The sequence below is a fragment of the Terrapene carolina genome, unplaced genomic scaffold (assembly GCF_002925995.2).
Source record: "Terrapene carolina triunguis isolate 2854851 unplaced genomic scaffold, T_m_triunguis-2.0 Scaffold96, whole genome shotgun sequence".
NCBI classification, from domain to species: domain Eukaryota; kingdom Metazoa; phylum Chordata; order Testudines; family Emydidae; genus Terrapene; species Terrapene triunguis.
The window spans coordinates 49,318,300-49,340,144 of NW_020664447.1; positions in this window are offsets into that span (position 1 = coordinate 49,318,300).

Genomic DNA, 21,845 nt, shown 5'->3' on the forward strand with positions numbered 1-21,845 from the left:
CGCCCGCACACCAGTGGTGAATGGGGATGAGGGTTCAGTGGCCAATGATGGTGTGCAGGGCTCATGGTGAGGAGAAGCTGCAGGGCCAGTCTGCTCCCCCTGCCGGTCCGTCAGTGCAGCCCCCACTGCATGCTGGTTCTCGGCCAATAGGGCCCTACCCCATTTCCAGTTGGTGCTGGCTGCACGCTGTGAGCTATGGCGACCAGTGAGTACGGGCAGGCATCAAGCGGTGACCAGTTACGTGTTGCCTCTGCTGTCCACCCATCAGCCCTTTATGTACTCCCCCTGTAGCTGCCTTCTCCCTGCTTTGCTCCTTTGCCCTCCCCAGCCTCCCCACCCCCCAGTGGGCCGCCTCCCTCTCCCAGCACTGTGCAAAGAACCAGCTCCTGGTTGGAACGCTCAGCTCACCAGCAGCCTGGCCGGAAGGCTCCTTCCTTCCCCCACTGCCTCTGGCTGGGCTAGTGCCCCAGGAAAGCCCAAGACCCTCTGGCCTGGGGCGCTGGCCAGGAGGATCCAAGCCCTGCATGTGCCAAAGCCCCACGCAGCGCTACAAGGAAGCCTCTCCACCCCTCAGCTAAGCTCTGGAATGGGAGGCGGAGGTGATTTGCAGCCTGTTCCTGCCCCGAACCTGCAGGCTCCACAGCAGCACCCGGGGCAGGAACTTAGCACCGTCTTCGACTGCCTCCCCCTCACACCGCCCTGGGTCCTGCCCCAAGGGAGCATGTGGCTGCTCCATCTCTTAGGCACCTTCCCCTGCTAAGCCACCTCTCTGGCTGGGCTCCACAGGTGCTGAAGCCCCTGCAGTCAGGTTCCCTGGGCCCTGGTGCACAATGCATCCTTAGGGCTTAACCCCTTCCTCCTCGCACTGTAGCCAGGGGACAGGAGGCGGCTGGGTTACGTTGGTGGCCAGCAGCGACCTGGAGGTGTTAGCTGCCTTTTGACACTGTGCGGGCAGGAAGAGACAAGCTGCTTCCAGCCATGGAGGGGAGGAAGAGCATGTGACCCCACATGCCGCCCCCACGCATTGCCTCAGGACGACGTGGCGCCAGGTACTGGGATAAGCTAGTCCATCCTAGGGGCCCTGTCAGGCATGGAGGGCAGAGAGTGCTGGATGGAGGGAGTCTGTCAGTCACTCCCCTTGTGTGAGTGTGTGTGTCACCTCTCCCTATGTATGTGGGAGGGGGAGGGGGGTGTGTTCACCTCTCCCCATGTGAAGCATAAAGCCTTAAAGATAAGTAGGTAAATAAAAAGAATCCAACTACTCAGTATTTCTTTTTAATGGGGCTCAGCCAACTTGATGTTAATTTCGACGTTTGTACTGTATAGTTCTGATCGATTGCCATTGACCTTGCTTGAATACAAGTAATTTTACCAGGTGTCCCATATTCAGCATAGGGAAATATGGTCACTCTACTCCAAATATAATATATATATTTTAAAATGTAATTATCTGGATGTAGCCTTGATTAATATAGACCCTTCACAGCATATAGACCCTTCACATAGGTCATCAGCAGGATTTGAACCCAGGATCTTTACAACTGCAGCACAGCTTTCTGATATTTGAGCTAAAGAAATAGCTGGTTATAATAATAGGCTATTATTTTCTATGTTGGCTAACCCCTAGGGGGTGCTATGACATCCACTTTTCTAATGGCTTACACACCTATTATTTGTTACACTGCAGGAGAATGTTGGGAATCAGGATTCCTGGTTTTGGATGGGAGAGACAGGCTATAGTGATTGCAAACAGCTCAGCTGAACACATAGATTTGGTATGTCATTTCCAAAAGGCTGAGTCTGCCATATTGGAAATCTCATTTCTATTATTTGATCTTGTTCAGCCTCTTTGTTATCCCATGTGTAAGATAGGGGGACTTACACTATCCTCCCTCTTAAATAAGGTGTATGAGGCTTTGGTCAGTTAGAAAGGACTGCAAAGTATACAGAATTATTAACACACATCAGTAAGAGCTATGATTAGAACTCATAACTGCTTTCTTGCTCTTAGCCCAGCATATTTTCCCCTGGGCTAAAGAGTACTTTGGTACAGTGGCTGTTGTAGTTATCCCATTAGCAGCTCTAGCATGCTGCACTCTCCATGTAGGGAGCTCTACTGGGCCTGAGAGCATGCTCAGTGCAGTTGGCACCCAGGGAGCTCTGTAGAGTTGGAGCATGCTCAGATGGATTATTCAGAGATTTTCACAGCCAGCCTCTAACAAGCCTTACTGAGCATGTACAAATGGTGATTTTCAAAAGCTTACAATTCAGTTAAAAAAGGATGGAATTTCGCAGGGATGGAAAAAAGGCAGCTCTCTGGCAGGACCATTTTAAGTTTGTGCTCCAAAACCTGGAGGTGCCAGAGCTCTTCAAAGAAATGGTAGGACAAGTTTTTTAACTAACCCTATTCTTGAAAATGGCAGAACTGTTTTTGCTGAAGCTTAAAACAAAACAAAATGAAAAACAAACAAACTACAAAAAAAACCCCACTAACAACCAAATTCAGCCTGAGGCAGATAGCAAGCATGGAAAAAGTGAGCTTGAGTGGTTAAAGTTTGGCAAAATTATAAGCAACTGAAAACAGGGGCTTATAATGGCTAGTATTAGGGGACCTTAAGTGATTCACTATCAGATATGCCTATAATAATATATCAATACATAAAATAGTGAATGTGGTGCTGACAGACTGGGTACTAGCTCATGCCCAGGCCCCTAGGCCTCACTGAACATTGACAAATGCATAGCTGGAAACCAGTCTGGCCCACCTGTGTGTTAGCATTGTTGAAATAGATGTTAAGTTTACAAGAATGAGTTTAGATTTGAAGAAATGCTTGTAGGCTGCTATTAATCTTACTTATACTATCTGTAGCCCATGATATAAAGTTATATTGAGTATTTGCATTGTAAACTTCTGTAATTGTGTAACTCATGAAACAGGAAAGAATTAATTAACGTAATGTGCTGGTCCTGCACACAAGAAGTCCCATTGAAACCAAATGAGCCACTATGAAACATCAAAGGACAAATACTTTGTTAATTGCCCTCTTCCTCTCCCAACCCCACATCCAGGAAGCAGGGACCTGCATGTGAATTCATCCCATCAGCTTGAACTTTGGGGGGAAGGGAATAAAAATGCCTAACAAGAAGGAATGGGGTCTCACTATCCTGAATTTGGAGAAGGTAATATTTCTAAGCATAAGCAAGGGATTCCCAAGTTGTTTAGGTTGGGTTAGCCCTAAAGGACATATAGAACTTGCATATATAGCAGCTCCTATTACCTTTTGGAACCTAAGACTGTCACTCATTTGTGTGTGCATAGTTACCCGCTTTAACCTTGTAAATAACTCATCTCTTTTGCCTAGTTAATAAACCTTTCGTTAGTTTATTACAGAATTGGCTACAAGCGCTGTATTTGGTTTGAGGTGAAATTGACCTGGGGTAAGTGGTTCTTTGGGACTGGGAGTAACCTGAATATTGTTGTGATTTTTGGTGTAAAGGACCATCCGTCACAAAGGCAAGCTTGCCTAGCTGGCAAGATAGACTGGCATACCCAAGGGGACTGTCTGTGGCTACATGTTAAGGCTGTTGTAGTGCTTGAGGAGTTCACACTTGATATTTGGCTGGTAAAATCTAAGTATAGAACCAATTTGGGGTTTGTGTCCTGCTTCTCCACAGTCTGGCCTGAGGTTGGCACTCCTGGTGGTGAGCTGCTCTAGTCAGCTTGATACGGAACGTATTCTGTGATGGGCTGGACAAACTGGACCAGGGCTGGCTGGGGTTAACAGTGACAGGGTGAAACTGGCCCTACCCTGCAACACCTGCCAGCAATACAAAGCTTAAGGTGAGGAGGAAATCAAAGGGAAGGATGTAGGCTTTAAAATGGTCAGAGCTGTAACGCCCATTAATTGCAACAGGAATTTTGCCTGAGTAAGACCTACAGTTTTAGGCCGTTAGTGTATCACCAATTATTTTTGGTGTTCTCCTATAAAGGAAAATGTTAATAATAAATGTTATTCTCAGCAATACAGAATTGTTATTATTGGACATATCTGAACAAAGAGATTATGCTAACAGATAATTAACGGATGGCTTAATTGTGTGATTAAACTATATATGATGCTGTGTTATAGCAACATTGCATGAAATGTATTTAGCAGACATCACAGCAAATTGATGTAATTATTTGTAATCTTATTTTTCTTCACAAAGAAACCATTGGAAAAATCCATCATCGGGCTGAAATACACCAAACACAATGTGAGGAATGGCTCAGGGGAGGGCAATTATACTTTAAACACACTTTTCTTTGATAATTTTCTGACAAGTAACATTAATATAGAGGGAAAAACAGAGACAGGAAGAATATGTAATGGCATGGCATAAAGGTTTCATTAGCATGATGCTGGGAGGAATGCATTTGAGATGTAAATAATATATTACGGTTGTGAAGCTAACCAATACCATCTAGGTAATAAAACAATAAAGAAGGAATGTGGAACTTTGTTCTGAATTTCCAAGCTTTTTGTCAGTTTGCATCACAAAAAAATATAATGTTGTCCATGTTAATTAGTAGTACATAATTTATTATGAATATAATGGCTTTACAATCTACAGTCTCCCTTGTGCTTTAAAGGCATGTCTAGCACAGTGGAATTGGGAAAGCATGTCAAGGACCTATTTAATCTGATACTGGGGAGGAGGGGTAGAATTGAAGATGAGATCCCAGGTCATATAACCCTGTAGTAGCCACTGTGGTAGAGACTCTCTTTATTTGCACTTTGTGGCTGTGGAATCTGTCTGGGCTGTGAAGTTCCAGAGGAACATACAGTAGCGGACTCAGAATATGGCCCCATATTATTTACTAGATGGACTCAAAGGTAGGACTGGTCAAAAAACTTCAATCAAAATACATTATTTAAAAATTGGGTTTCTGTCTAAATAACAATTTTCATGGTAAGTGTCTGCTTTCCTTGAAAAATTTTGATTTTTTTTTCTGTCACAAAACTGAAAGCCAAAACTTTTAGGCTGAAGCCAGACAATTGTTCAATTTTTTGGCAGTTTTTAGGTAGTATTTTTTCACTTGCCAAAACCTGAAAAAAATTGTTTTTGTTTTTTCCATGAAAAGTCCACATTCCACATAGAGGGAGAAAAATTCTCATTTTCTCACCAGCTCTATTCAAAAGTCTCTAGTTCTGAATAGAGGGTTATAAATGCCTATGACTGTGTTTACCCAGTGAAAAGTAGCTACTATGTTTTGTAAATGTGTATTTGGAAAATATCATAATTCCTTCTTCCCTGTATCCATGATTGTGGATGCACAGCCATAGCCAGAAGATTTAAACTAAGCTCCCTACCCACCCCAGAAAATGCTGCTTCTGAACAGGCAAAGAGCTGCTGAATGACACAAAGTGAACCCTTCCTTTAAGAACAGAGCATGATGCTTTGCAGTTCTCTGAACCCCTGGTGGGCTAGAGGAGTGAGAAACTCTCTCTGGGATTTGAAACTGGGTTTCCTGCACTGATATGTAGGACAGCAAGTTGATGCCTGAGTGGATTTTTCCAGTGTTTCATAGAGTAGCTTTCTACTTTTTTAAAAAATAAAAAAGATAGTGAATGCAACTGTGACCTCACTCTATGCCATGTTCAGTTTAGTTCAATCAAAGATATTTTTTCAGTTAACCACATGCTTGTTTTAGGGCTCATCAAATGTAAAAATAGCCTAATCCTATTTTTAATTAATAAATCTCTTGAAATCAGTGAGTCGCTGAATAACAAGCAGAACCAGATGGTAAATCAAATACAATAACACACTCCTACTACCTTAAGGGTTACAATTAATGTCACTAATTTTTAATGTACAATCCATTTGTAGGGGGAAGAAGGGCATAAACTAGCTAAGGGAATAAAGGGGAACAAGAAGACTTTTTATCAATACATTAGAAGCAAGAGGAAGACCAAAGACAGGGTAGGCCCACTGCTTAGTGAAGAGGGAGAAACAGTAACAGGAAACTTGGAAATGGCAGAGATGCTTAATGACTTCTTTGTTTCGGTCTTCACCGAGAAGTCTGAAGGAATGCCTAACCTAGTGAATGCTAATGGGAAGGGGGTAGGTTTAGCAGATAAAATAAAAAAAGAACAAGTTAAAAATCACTTAGAAAAGTTAGATGCCTGCAAGTCACCAGGGCCTGATGAAATGCATCCTAGAATACTCAAGGAGCTAATAGAGGAGGTATCTGAGCCTCTAGCTATTATCTTTGGAAAATCATGGGAGACGGGAGAGATTCCAGAAGACTGGAAAAGGGCAAATATAGTGCCCATCTATAAAAAGGGAAATAAAAACAACCCAGGAAACTACAGACCAGTTAGTTTAACTTCTGTGCCAGGGAAGATAATGGAGCAAGTAATTAAGGAAATCATCTGCAAACACTTGGAAGGTGGTAAGGTGATAGGGAACAGCCAGCATGGATTTGTAAAGAACAAATCATGTCAAACCAATCTGATAGCTTTCTTCGATAGGATAACGAGTCTTGTGGATAAGGGAGAAGCTGTGGATGTGGTATACCTAGACTTTAGTAAGGCATTTGATACGGTCTCGCATGATATTCTTATCGACAAACTAGGCAAATACAATTTAGATGGGGCTACTATAAGGTGGGTGCATAACTGGCTGGATAACCGTACTCAGAGAGTTGTTATTAATGGTTCCCAATCCTGCTGGAAAGGCATAACGAGTGGGGTTCCGCAGGGGTCTGTTTTGGGACCGGCTCTGTTCAATATCTTCATTAACGACTTAGATATTGGTATAGAAAGTACGATTATTAAGTTTGCGGATGATACCAAACTGGGAGGGATTGCAACTGCTTTGGAGGACAGGGTCATAATTCAAAATGATCTGGACAAATTGGAGAAATGGTCTGAGTTAAACAGGATGAAGTTTAACAAAGACAAATGCAAAGTGCTCCACTTAGGAAGAAAAAATCAGTTTCACACATACAGAATGGGAAGAGACTGTCTAGGAAGGAGTACGGCAGAAAGGGATCTAGGGGTTATAGTGGACCACAAGCTAAATATGAGTCAACAGTGTGATGCTGTTGCAAAAAAAGCAAACGTGATTCTGGGATGTATTAACAGGTGTGTTGTGAGCAAGACACGAGAAGTCATTCTTCCGCTCTACTCTGCTCTGGTTAGGCCTCAGCTGGAGTATTGTGTCCAGTTCTGGGCACCGCATTTCAAGAAAGATGTGGAGAAATTGGAAAGGGTCCAGAGAAGAGCAACAAGAATGATTAAAGGTCTTGAGAACATGACCTATGAAGGAAGGCTGAAAGAATTGGGTTTGTTTAGTTTGGAAAAGAGAAGACTGAGAGGGGACATGATAGCAGTTTTCAGGTATCTAAAAGGGTGTCATAAGGAGGAGGGAGAAAACTTGTTCACCTTAGCCTCTGAGGATAGAACAAGAAGCAATGGGCTTAAACTGCAGCAAGGGAGGTCTAGGTTGGACATTAGGAAAAAGTTCCTAACTGTCAGGGTGGTTAAACACTGGAATAAATTGCCTAGGGAGGTTGTGGAATCTCCATCTCTGGAGATATTTAAGAGTAGGTTAGATAAATGTCTATCAGGGATGGTCTAGACAGTATTTGGTCCTGCCATGCGGGCAGGGGACTGGACTCGATGACCTCTCGAGGTCCCTTCCAGTCCTAGAATCTATGAATCTATGAATCTATGAATTAGCCAACTCCTGTGGGGCTGCTCTGCCACTTGGGGTCCTTACAGTGGGAGAGGCTGGGTGGAGATTGCAAACTGGGGGAATGTGCCTTTAGCTCCACAGAGATGTTCTGATAGTATTGATGATCTTTTCCACTGACCCTCCTCTCAGGAGCAGCCACAGCTATGGGGAGTTACTGGTGGTGTGTCTCCATTAAAGCTGTTTTCTAGAGAGTGGCATGGGGCACCAGGGCACAGAGCCAATGTGAACATTGCTCCCCCCCACAGATATATCTCTAGCCTCCCATGGATCCCCCAGCTTCCAGAGAGATCCCTGAGAAGCCATAAGGTCTAGTCCACAAAAGGGGAAAGTCTGTTGAATGATGGGGGATGAGCTCTGTGAGGAATTTGCTTTTTGTGGTGGTATTTTCCCCAACAACCTCTCTGTGGGTTTTAGTTTAGCCTCACAACATGCCTGTGAGGTAAGTAAATATTCCCATTTTACAAATGGGGAAACACAGAGGCCACTTTTTGGGGGGGGAAATGTTAACCTCTCATTTTGTGTGCTGAACTTGAGACACTTAGCTGATTTTCAAAGTGTTTAGTGCCCACAACTCCCATTGCCTTATTTGGAGTTGTGGGCACTCAGAACCTTTGAAAGCTAGGTCCTCCATGCCTCTATAGGCACCCAAAATCAGAGGCCGCTTTTCAAAGCTATCATTAGTGGCTTGCTCAAGGTCACCAGGGAAGCTTGCATCGGACCCCAGAACAGAATTCCGGCCTTCCAATTTCCTTTCTTGTGCCTTAACCAAAAGATGGTCCTTACTCCAGTGGGCACAGCAGTTTGGTGATCTAAGTGCTATATTTCAAGAAAGAAGATAAAGGAAAAAAAATAAAGCAAACAAGGGAGATCAGGAAGAAATAGAGTATAATGGATGGATGGGCCTTTCTAACTGGAACATTGATGGATGGTTTTAATATAGAGATTTCTAAAATAAGTGGTGACACTGTGCGTGCTGGTATGCCTAAAATTAGACTGCCCAGCTTTGTTTGGATTAAAGCATACATGTGTTGCACCCCTATCCACCTGCCTGCTTACTTCCAGCATGTGAGCTGGGAGGATATTGAGATGCTAAAGAAATTTTCTCTCTCAGATGTTGCTTGTGTCTCCTGTATGGATATATCTGCAACCATGAATGTAAAGCCTTCAGTTTGCTGTTGGTGAGTTAGCCAGCTGAGAATTGAGATTTAAGCAATATTATCTCTTTCTTCTCGATCTGGAGGAAGTTACAAACCAGAATTTTAGATATACAGTACCTGCAAAACTTGCATGTATACATGTTGCTTCCTCATAAACTGTATTTGCACATGCAAAATGGATAATTGTACAGACCAGCAAGTCTATATGAGCAAAGTGAGCTTTCAGGAGCCAGGGGGTGTAAAAGCAGAGTGTGAGGGTATGTCTACACTGCAAAAAAAGATTTGCAGCAGAGAATCTCAGAGCCTGGATCAACTCGGGCTTGCAGGACTCATGCTAGGGTGCTAAAAATAGCAGTGTAGACATTCGGGCTTGGGCTGGAGCCTGGGCTCTGAAACCTAGCGAAGGGGGTGGGTCTCAAAGCCCTCTACTTCTATTTTTAGCCCCACAGTGTGAGTCTTGTGAGCCTGAGTCAATTGACCCAGGCTCTGAGACTCAGTGCCATGGCTGCTTTTTTTTTGGTGCAGTGTAGACATCCTGAATTTTGAAAACTCAACCCAGGGTAGAAATTTCACAAATTCCTAATTCCCATTTTCAAAAATGACATTGCTATATGGGAGTATGCAACCATGTATACATATCTGAACATTCAAGGCTTACCAAACATCACTGTCCATTTTAAAGGTTGTGATTAAAATGCACTGGATTTACTTTTAAATTCAAAATTTCTTGTGTAGTTTAAAAAAATACAGATGTCATATGTAGTGAATTAGTTCATGAAAATGTCCTAAAAGTCTGGTTGTTTGGTGGTTGTGGGAATGCTCAGAAATCATTTTCAGCAGGCTCTTTCTCCATTGGTTCAGTGGAGAAGGAAAAGAAACTGACACAAATTACACAGCTTGACTGATGCAGAATACACTTTCATCAGTACTTGATGAGTGACATCGGAGGTCCTCCAACCAGAGACCAGAAGAAAACTAAGGGCTAAATTCCTGCAATCCTTATTTATGGAGGCAGCATAGTTCAATGTAGATAGTGAGCTGCAGTGGAAACCTGGTGTGATGAGTTCCCCCTGGGTCCGGTGACCAGATGTCCCGATTCTATAGGGACAGTCCTGATATTTGGGGCTTTGTCCTATATAGGCGCCTATTACCCCCCACCCCTGTCCCGATTTTTCACACTTGCTGTCTGGTCACCTTACCCCCAGGGTGCCACTTGGAACTGAGGTACCACTGAGCCCGCCTGTTCCACCAGCCTGGGCTCCCTTACACTGTCCTGCTGAGCCAGGCCCTCAGGCCTCCTCCAGCACACACTCAGGTAGGGACAGAAAGACACAGACATTGAAATCAGCACTGCATGGATAGGCTTCAGCTAGGGAAGTACCCAATGCTCAAGTACACACCCCCTCTGGAGTGTAAACCGAAAATTGTATCATCTTGCGCTGCACAGAGAACTGTACAGCATAAACTCATGAAATTCACTCCCTCCCTCCAGGTGGAGGAAGATCTGCACAACTTTTTGCTCCCCAGTTATGAATTCCACAAACGGTTTAGAGTAAACAAAAACAAGTTTATTAACTACAAAAGATAGATTTTAAGTGATTATAAGGGATAGCAAACAGATCAAAGTTGATTACTGAGCAAATAAAACAAACACATACTAAGCTTAAAGTACTAAAGAAACTGATACAAGTAGCAAATTCTCATCCTAAATGTTGTTTTAGGCAGATTGCAGAGATTCTGCTCTTGCTTGCAGCTTAAAGCTCCAGGTATTTCTTTCACACGCCAGACACCTTTCTAGCCGGGGCTCAGTCCTTCTCCCCCCTTTTTGTCTTTGTTTCTTAGATGTTCACAGCAGTCAGCCTGGGCAGGGAAGAACAACCCTGATTATGTCACTCCCCTACCTTAAATAGGTTTTGCATATGGCGGGAACCTTTTGTTTCCAAACTTAGTTCCCACACCAGTCAGTGGAAAAACACTGGTATTCCAAGATGGATTCCCGAACTAGGTGACTTGATCACATGACCCTGCAGCCATAACTCAAAGTTTATTTGCAGTGTTCACAGGAAGGCTTTCCAGGAAAGTGGGAGATTAGCATCTTCAAAGACCTATTGTCCTCACTAATGGTCCATTAAGTTGTTCACAGCTAGCCAGCCAGACTGATTGCATTCAGTCTGGTGGGCATTCCCCAGGTGCAAACACTTTTGTAGTACAGATGTATAGTCAATATTCCTAACTTTAGATACAAAAATGATACATGCATTAAAATAGGATAATCATGTTCAGCAAATCATAACCTTTCCAATGATACCTCACATGACCTATCTTGCATAAAATACATTGATTGACACAATCATATTTTAATATTACTATGAACAATATGGGAAGCAGTGTCATGCCTGGATTTTCTTCATAGGAGTGCCATTGTCTCCCTGTGTGACCTTGAGCAAGTTACTCTGGCCAAAATTTTCCAACACATCCTCTAATTTTGGGTATCTCCAGTGTTGGATGGTTAACTTCAGACACTCTTGAAATAGGGCTTTTATGGAACTTAAATGGTGTAAATGACTTGTTCTGGCTCCCTGCACATGGGAAAATTTCTCCCGGCATGAGGCAGAGTCCTGCATCAATATTTGTATACAGTAATGTAACTGAAGACTCTATCAATGCTATATGGGATCATGTTCTTGCTTTGCAGTGGGGAATGATTTCATTCAGTATGCTTCTTTCCTGTTTAAAGAACGTATGTAGGTCTTTTTTCTGTGGATTGTATACTACCGTATAAGATGGCCAGAGTTGGCACAAACACTGGGCAAAATTTGCTAAAGTGACTAAGTGACTTAGGAACTTACTTGTGAAGTTCTAGCCCTACTGAAATTAATAGCAGTGTTCCCATTGACTTCAACTGGGACATGATCTCATCCTAACTTCCATTTTCAACAGTGATGTAGCACTTAAAAGCCTAAGTGACCTATTGACTTTAAATGGACTTAGGTTCCTAAGTCCATCTGGGTGCTCTTGAAAATTTATCCCTGCATGGTTAAGAGGAAAGAATTGTAGCTTTTGGATTCACTGATAAGATGGATAGGTCGAGACAGAGTTTCTCTTCAGGACATCACAATGGGGCAGAGTTAAGGTGTTTGTGTGCCTTAACTGCGCATAATCATACTGTCAAGTGTTGGATTTCTTTAAGTTTAACCTTTAACTCTGATTTTCCTGGATTCCTAATGCTTGGTGGTGTTTGCTTTTTAGTTATTCTTAGATTATTGATATGTAATCTTAGCTCCATCTTAACACAGATCTTTGGGAGTATATTTTACTAGTATTGCTGATATCTATGGATAACAGCAGTAGTGCGGTTAAAAAAAGTAAATTTGGGTGAAAATAGTTCCTGAAATTGTGATATATGGTCGGATTCCTTTGACAGTCAGTAAATTGGTGGGAAATATCCCAAAATATATTAAATGATTTCTTCAAAAACTGACTAACAAGAAAGGTAAAGTCACGAGGAGCATCATCTAGCACACACTACATTTACTAAATCATACACTCCTTATAGGACATGCTCTTCCTGATGTGTTTCTTGTAGCAGACCTGATACACCACTGGGTTATTACCAATTTACACTAGCTTAACCCCACTGATTTCAGTGAAGTTAAAATGGAGTAATGCAGTGGTGGTTCAGACCTTGTATATTTAGGCATAAACAATTTGTGCAAGATGAAAAAGCTGAGGGAATCTGCTATTACTTCACTAGCCCAGAGGCTCCTAACTGTAGGGTCTGGCTTCCCTGCGGAGTTAGTCAGGGCTAGGGCTAGCTGAAGTGTTGCCTTTCACCGGCCTCTCTCCACACAGATAAATCTCTAACCCAGGCTTGAGGGTGCTTTAAGCCTGAGTTAGCAGACTTGGCTGTGGGCACAGGCTTGATCTTAGATTTCACTTCAGCCTGGGCTGGCAATCTGTCTACTTTGCAGTGAGAACACAGGCTAATCAAGCCTGGGTACTATTAGTCCTCTGTACTATCCCACAATTTCACCTGGGATGTACTTCCTTCCACACTGCATTTTAACCCTAGGCTTGCATGCTCCATTTCTGCTGAACTTCCATAGCATTTGAACAGAGGTGCTATGCAAGAAATCCTCTTCCTGTGCTCCCATTTGGCCAGGAGCTGTGGAGTTATGTCAGGAAGATCCATAATTTGGGGAAATATACCCAGAATGACATTTGTATGGTTAGTGGACAGGAAAGAAGCGGAGAGGCGGAGCAGTCAGACAGATGTGTTACGAATCATTCTGTGGTTTGCAGACTGAATTCCGTAATCACATTCTCATTAAAAGTTCTTGCTGCCAATTGCTGTTTCCTTTTACCTTCAGAGCTGATGTGTTAATCATGAATAACTTCCCTTGGAAGCTATTTACATAAAGTATTGTTCTTGTGGCCTTGCCACAGACAGAAGTTACATGCTAGGCAAAAGAGCAAGAAAGCGCATCCTGCAAATGAATTCATAGAGAAGTCCAGTTTAATGCACCACTAAGAACTATGGGATGTCCAACTATAAGTCCATCCAGCACATGGCCTTGTACAGCACCAGTGTGGGTGCAGTTACAGAGATCTGGCATGGGTAGAGCTTTGCATGGGGAGGGTCCATCTGTACTAGTCAAGCCATGGTGAACTCTGCACTGAAGACATAGAAGTGTGAAACACTTGATGGAGGTCTGCAGAGAGCTGGCTGGTCATATGATGTTGGTTCTCTTCCTTGTTTTCAGCTACCAAACTGTAGTAAAAAAAGATCTAAAAATATAATGAGTATTTTCCTAATATTACTTTTTCATATACATGATTTCTGTGATTATCACATGGTGGTATTTTGATTGCAAATGGATGTCCTACAAGACAATGTTTCTGTTCAGATGTGGTCCATACTATGACAAAATTCAAGAGTTCCTGCACTTGGATATTTACAAAATCTGTTATGCCTCTTTTCATACATAGTCTACTAGATACTTGACTGCCATCTGGCTGGAATTAGTACATTTTAAAAAAGTTTTCAGTATACTGCAGCTAATGTTTAGGATATAGCTTCTCAATTACCAACTTTTCCCAGGGTATTTAGGTGTCCTGCTATAAAATCTACATTTTACAACATTTTTTTCCTATATAGCACCCAGGGCACAACTGTGGCAATAAAAGGATTTATTTGGTAATAAGGTTATTTTAAGTCTTTGTGACTTGCTTGATTGAATGTTATTTCTCTCTGACAACCATGTGTTTTATTGGCCATTAGTGCACACATGATTCAGAATCAATTTGGTTTGGTGTCCAGACTTTTGCAGCCCTGTCTACATATAATATATGGGTAAATTTTTCAGTTTGACTTGCAAAGTGACTTATGTGCTGTTGAAAATATTACCCTGTGATCGTGTGGGGCAACAAGGCCTAGAGCTTAAAAGTTGTCTTAGAGTGGCAGCTTTGTTCCTGGCCATAGTACCTGTAGCACTGGGTTTTCCATGCTATCTGCAGTGCTAAAGAAACTCAATCACATTTCCAAATATTTGCCCCAAAAGTACTCTTACCTTTGTCCTAGCAATGGGTCTCTGACATGCTAAAGAATTTTAGAGGCCATAATTATACAGATGTGATTTGCTGTAAATAACAAATCTGGAGAAAGATTGTAGCTGAAATGAGAAGAATAAATAGTTCATGCCAGATACATCACCGAGATGTCCAATCTCATTCAAAATCTATCAAGATTCAGTAGCCTACTTCAGAGGACGGCACATGTCTACTTTTTATGTATTTTGCTTAAGGGCTTGAATTCTGCTCTGCAGTTTGGGATTATGAGGAAAGAAAAGAAGAACTGAAATATTGTAGGTGATAGTGTGAAATGCAATCCTTTTATTGTAACGCGTTGTCTAAGTGCCACAGAATCATGCTCAGATGATGCAGTCTGATTTAATAATTTATTTCTATATGTGTAAAAAGTGCCCAAAGTAATGTACAAAGCAAGTTCTTAATATATTGTGTCACACTCATTATTTTAAGAGAATGCAGAGATAGGTTTACATTCTTTTCTCTTCTGATCTAACATAACCTCACCCATTGACAATAATTGTGTGGACAAATTTGTCCCTTTCTTTTCTATGGAACGGAGTCCATACATTCTGCTCATTGTACCAATACCTTAGAGAAATAGGGACTTATTTTCAAAGCTTATTTTTGTATAGAGACAAGATGTAAAATGATCAGGAAAAGTACCCTGGAGGTTCTTCACTTTGTCAAAAGATATACCAAAGGTTTCTCCACTGGCCCTGTCCACCTATACTAATGTAAAACAATGAAACAAAAATAATGTAACTTTGAGTGCCAAATAAGACTATTTCTTGTAAGTTTCCTATACAAATAGCTACACACAGAGGGTCAATGTACAAACTCCAAATAGGGCTGTGTGGCTACAGAGAGACAGTAGGTGCTATTAAAAGCTTGACATTTATCTCTCACAGTAGTTAAATTTACCATGGTATTTGCGGTATTCCCCAGCCTAAGTATAGGGAATGCCACAAATTCCGTGGAATAGATAATTACTGCAGTGCAAAAAATGTTAGGGTGCTAATGGTGCTCACTGTACCTATGGTTGCACTGGGATTTAGAAATAGATTGTTTGTTAACAAACTTGCAGTTATAAAGCACCTTTTATCTAAATGGATCGGAAAGAGAATTACAAAGTTGACAGGCTGATTGTACAAACTACCTCCAAAGGAATCACTATGGCCACCCTCAGCAAGTGTTTGTTGGTGCAGAGAAAGGCTACACAGATACTTAGGACAAAAGTGCGGAATACCGTGTGCAAATGAAACTGCAACAGGAATTAGAAAGGAAGGTCAGGTTTTGTGGTTAAGGCACTTGAATGGGACTCAGGAGGTTGGGGTTCTGCTCCCAGCTTGACCATAGACTGTCTGTATGATCTGGCACCTCAGATTGCCATCTGTAAAATGGGGTACTAATGCTTCCTTCCGCCAACTCTGTCTTGTCTATTTAGGATATAAACTCTTCTGCACAGTGACTGTGTCTTTCTACTTGTCTGTAGAGCGCCTAGCACAACAGAGGCCCCAGCTGAGATCAGGGCCCCACGTGTAGTTGAAATAATATGGAATTCAGATAGGCAAAATGGAATTTAGCCAGGAAACCAGGATTAGCAACCCTGCTCTTGCAAAATATGCCATATGATTTGCACTCTCTCCTAGCACTATGTTGGATACTTGTTCAGTACTGACTCAGCGGGTATAATACCACTTTCTGAATTAAACCACCTCTTCTTGCAGAACCTGAGTTTTCCCTAGATGCCTCCCATTCGAGTACTGAGCCTGAAGCTTCTGAGAATTGATGAGAATTAAGCTTGATTTGGGGTAATGGCAGAAGATATTTTATTTGGATTTGTAGTCATATCAAAACATTACAGACATTCAGATCCAGGCTAGATACATCTTGTGATCTATTAAAAAGGTAATGGACACAAATCATTTCATTTCAAACTTGTTAATCCTTGTAACATTTTAATTAGTGGCTTTAAGAACATGTGAATCCTTGAATGCTCAGGCTTTTCTTATCCTCACTGTTTTTAACTGGATTCTCTTCTGTGGGAAGCATAAGGAACTTATTTAAAAGACCTAGAGGTCTGGTAAACATCTTGCAGGCGAGACCTGGCATAATCAATCATATTGTCATTTCTAAGACACAAGAGCCAATCTTCTTGTCCCTGAAATGAATGGTATTCGTCACATACACAAAGGAGAACATTAATAAAAAGTATATATTATAGAATAGTTTTTATTATTCTGATAGTGTTAGAAGAAAGTAGAATTGTGGACTCTTGAACTTGCCATTTCATTTCTATGTCCTTTATCTAAAATTACCTTTTAAAAATGTGTGTATTATTGATATGAAATGAGAAAACTACATTTATGTTTTAAAAGCCTATTGATGTAATGCTATGGGTGCACAGGAGAGCAGACAGAAGTTAGGAAATGTACCACTTTAACTTTGTCTTTTCTACGTGTGGAATATGATACAGTTTTTACTTACACCATCACATACGTTTTTGAAATACAACTTTTCACAACCGTTGTACCTGGGCACCTGAATAGGAATCTCCGGAGCCAGTTGCAAAGGCCATCTTTGCAGCATAGTAATCCAGCCCCAGGCAACCAATATCAGGTTGCTCTTCCTTTCCCCAAATCCTGAGAGCTTCAGAGCACCCAGAATGACTTAGCTTTTCCTGCCTCTCCAGAATAGCGCATCCAAAGTGTCTCTCAACTTGCCACTTTTCCCACAGAGACCAAAAAAATGGGAGCTTCCCACCTACCTCCCACCCCAAAATCTCACGTCTCCCTCCTTAGGGCATGGCCTACCCCACCTCATTTCCCCCCTCCTTCCAAGGTTGCCCCCAATATAGAAGAAAGCTATTCTCCTATTCATAAATCTTTCCCTCTGTGACACTGACAGACCAGTCAACCTGAGTATGACCCATAAGAAATTAGCAAGAGGCATTGAAATGTAATCAAGGCAAAGAGCTGTACTAGACCAGTAGTTCTCAACCAGGGGTACAGGTATCCCTAGAGGTACTCAACTCAGTGTTTCTCACTTTGGGGGTTGCAGCCCCCTGGGGGAGGGGGATGTCTCAGGATGGGTTTAGAGGGGTTGCAAGTGCAGGGCTGGCATTAGGGGGTGGCAAGCAGGGCAATTGCCCAGGTCCCCACACCACAGGAGGGTCTTGCAAAGCTAAGTTACATACTTCAAGCCTGCTGCCTGGGGCTCGGGCTTCAGCCAAGGCTCACAAGCAAAAAACAGGCTCAAGTATCGCACTGAAATGTAAGTATAATGTTTATATTCCAATTGATTTATTTTATAATTATGTAGTAAAAATAAGTAAGCAACTTTTCAGTAATAGCATGCTGTGACACTTCTGTATTTGTATGTCTGATTTTGTAAGCAGGTAATTTAAGTAAGGTGAAACTTGGGGTAGGCAAGACAAATCAGACTCCTGAAAGGGGTAGAGTAGTCTGGAAAGGTTGAGAACTATTGTACTAGGCCAGCAATCATTAACCCATTAATTTGAGGTAATGGAATCAAGAGTAGATGCTAAGTGCCTCTGTCTATGTTTACCTATATCTTGTTAGAAGTTTAACAATGTAACCAGATTAGCTTTTAGATGCTAATTCCCTTTCATGTCTTAATTGCCTTATATTATGCATGTGGATGATTCAGTTAACCTTAAGATCAAAGATGTAAGATACTGCAGGACACTAATAATATTATCTGCATTGTCTTCAGCTTAACTCTCTATGCTATGATAAAGTACTGGCTAATTGCCTTATGTGAATGAATGCAACTTGTTTACCTGTGTATGCATAGGGAATAGATTAGCTTCAAAGCAATGGTCCACAGACAGTTTGCACAGCCTATTGTTCCTCAGGGGAAGGTCTTGCTATGACAAGAGGCTTGCTAGAGAGCTATAAAGTAAAGCCCCAGGCCTGATCCTGCCATTTCAGTTCTGTTTTAACTTTAACAGGGAAGGTCTAAGCCAGAAGACTGAGGTCTCCAGGTTTATCCTGGATCACCATGAAATTCTCATGAAAGAACTTGAACAGACTCTACACCTGGACTGCCGATTGTACTATAACCTTTTAAATTGATTCCAGAAAGACTTTTACAAATCAGCAGCCTCAACATCTCTGCTATGAAACTGACCAAAGGACTTTACATATATTTGTATGTATATTGATCTTCTTCATTTGCAACTCTTTATTTTTCCTTTTATTGTTAAACCTTTAGTTTTAGTCACAAAGGATTGGCACCAGCCTGATTATTGGGTAAGATCTGAGACTCTCATTGACCTGGCGATAAGTGTCCAGTCCTTTGGGAATGGTGAACCTCGCATATGGTGAATCAGGTTTTCAATAACCCCTCACTATATTAGACGTGGCTGTTTAGATGGGAGTCAAGGGCTGGAATACTTAAAGGGGATTGTGTTTGGCTTTCTGTTAACCAGTGTGGTGTTACAGAAGCTGTTTTGTTACTCGCTTGGTGAATCCAATTTTAGAATAAACCACCAGTTTGGGGAATTGTCTGCCCTATTTCTTGCAGTCTGCCCTGAGTATGGCATTCTCCATGTGACCCATCCAGGCACCTGGTCATGTCCTCTCATGCAGGAGGACTGTCTGATATAATTTCTATCTAGTCCCCCACCACAGTGGCTGGGGAAAGGGTAAGCATGACAAGGGGAAGAACCTGTTCACCAGAGAGACAAATCCACCTCCAGCCCCTTTCAAGAGGCTGTCTTCATAATTCCAGGAGGGATGGCCTCAAATCTTCTCTAAGCTCACCTGCTGCATTGTCTTGCATAGTGAAACATGCTGTGCTAAATACATTTTCCAGTAAAAGTGAACTCCATCTGCATAGCCTGGATGACTCAGCTACCTGTCTAGTTGGTGTTGTTTGAATTAATTGATCTATCGTAGAACTACTGTTTTCTCTCATGCCTTGTTTGTCTACGTGACAGTCACATTTGATTTCAGACTTTCACTTTGCCATATGTATTGCCTTCATGCCCGTAGGTCATTTTGCACTGACAGTTCAGGTAGCATGGCACTGGACTCTGATAACTGGTTGGTATAATTAAATTAAATATCCTTCACAAATGTTTATTAAAGCTCTGTAGAAACCTACTTCCCAACTTTTCTCTCTCCCTGGATTATTTTCCTGTAATCCTCGACTCATCTCTGACAAAAGCACTGGCTCAATATGTTTTACATGATTTAAATGTAATAACAAAACAAGCCTTATGGACTGAATTGTTCATTTTTATCTTATTGGCATACATTTATATGGGGATAGTGTGACGTTGCATCCCATAATGCTTTATAGAAATATGCTTATGAATGTAAATATGATATAACTGGAATATGTTTTATGCTAGATATGCCATGTAACATACCTTTGCAAAGGCTATGTTCTACTGAATGTATTCATCCTATTCGTATGCATGTATCATTTTTATATCTAAAGTTATGAGCATTGGCTCTATGCTTGTATTTAAAGTGTTTGCTGTAGAAAGCATCTAAGGCAGATTTGATCAACATAGTGTGAAGGGGTTATTCATGTAAATGGAAGTACTTGGCAAGACACCACCAACTTCCTGAGGAAACTACAATGCATTGGTGATCTTCCAGAAAACACCATCCTGGCCACCATGGATGCAGAAGCTCTTTACACCAATATTCCACGTGAGGATGGACTACAAGCTGTCAGGAACAGTATCCCATGTGCCATGGCACATCTGGTGGCTGAACTTTGTGACTTTGTCCTCACCCACAACCATTTCAGATTTGGGGACAACTTATACCTTCAAGTCAGTGGCACTGCTGTGGGTACCCGCATGGCCCCACAGTATGCCAACATTTTTATGGCTGACTTAGAACAACACTTCCTCAGCTCTCGTCCCCTAGCAACTCTCCTCTACTTGCGCTACATTGATGATATCTTCATCATATGGACCCATGGGAAGGAGGCCCTTGAAGAATTCCACCTGGATTTCAACAATTTCCCCCCTACCATCAACCTCAGCCTTGACCAGTCCACACAAGAGGTCCACTTCCTGGACACTACAGTGCAAATAAGTGATGGTCACATAAACGCCACCCTATACCGGAAATCTACTGATCGCTATACTTACCTACATGCCTCCAGCTTCCATCCAGGACACATCACACGATCCATTGTCTAAGATACAACCTCATTTGCTCCAATCCCTCAGACAGAGACAAACACCTACAAGATCTTTATCAAGCATTCTTAAAACTACGATACCTGGGGAAGTGAGGAAATAGATTGACAGAGTGAGACGGGTACCCAGAAGTCACCTACTACAGGACAGGCCCAACAAGGAAAATAACAGAACACCACTGGCCATCACATACAGCCCCCAGCTAAAACCTCTCCAGCGCATCATCAACGATCTACAACCTATCCTGGAAAACGATCCCTTACTCTCACAGACCTTGGGAGGCAGGCCAATCCTCGCTTACAGACAGCCCCTCAAACTGAAGCAAATACTAGCAACTACACATTGACACCACAGAAACACTAACCCAGGAACCAATCCCTGTAACAAACCCCGTTGCCTACTCTGTCCCTATATCTACTCTAGCAACACCATCAGGGGCTCAATCACCTGCACATCTGTGATATATGCCATCATGTGCCCCGATGCCCCTCTGCCATGTACATTGGCCAAACAGGACAGTCTCTACGTTAAAGAGTAAATGGACATAAATCAGACATCAGGAATGGTAACATACAAAAGCCAGTAGGAGAGCACTTCAATCTCCCTGGCCATTCTATAACAGCTTTAAAAGTAGACATCCTTCAACAAAAAAACTTCAAAAACAGACTTCAAAGAGAAACTGCAGAGCTACAATTCATTTGCAAACTTAACACCATTAATTTGCACTTGAATAGGGACTGGGAGTGGCTGGCTCACCACAAAAGCAATTTTCCCTCTCTTGGTATTGACCCCTCCTCATCAATTATTGGGAGTGGACCACATCCACCCTGACTGAATTGGCCTTGTCAACACTGGTTCTCCACTTGTAAGGTAACTCCCTTCTCTTCATATGCCAGTATATTTATGCCTGTATCTGTAATTTTCACTCCATGCATCTGAAGAAGTGGGTGTTTTACCCATGAAAGCTTATGCCCAAATAAATCTGTTAGTCTTTAAGGTGCCACCAGACTCCTCCTCATTTTTAAGGGAACTGTGTTGTTGGTTTCTGGGTAACCAGTAAGGTATTATAGAAGCTGTTTGGGCTGGCTTGGTAAATCTAAGCATTGGAATTACCACCAGCTTTGGGGATTGTCTGCCCCATTCTTTGCAGTTTACCCTAATTGAGTAAC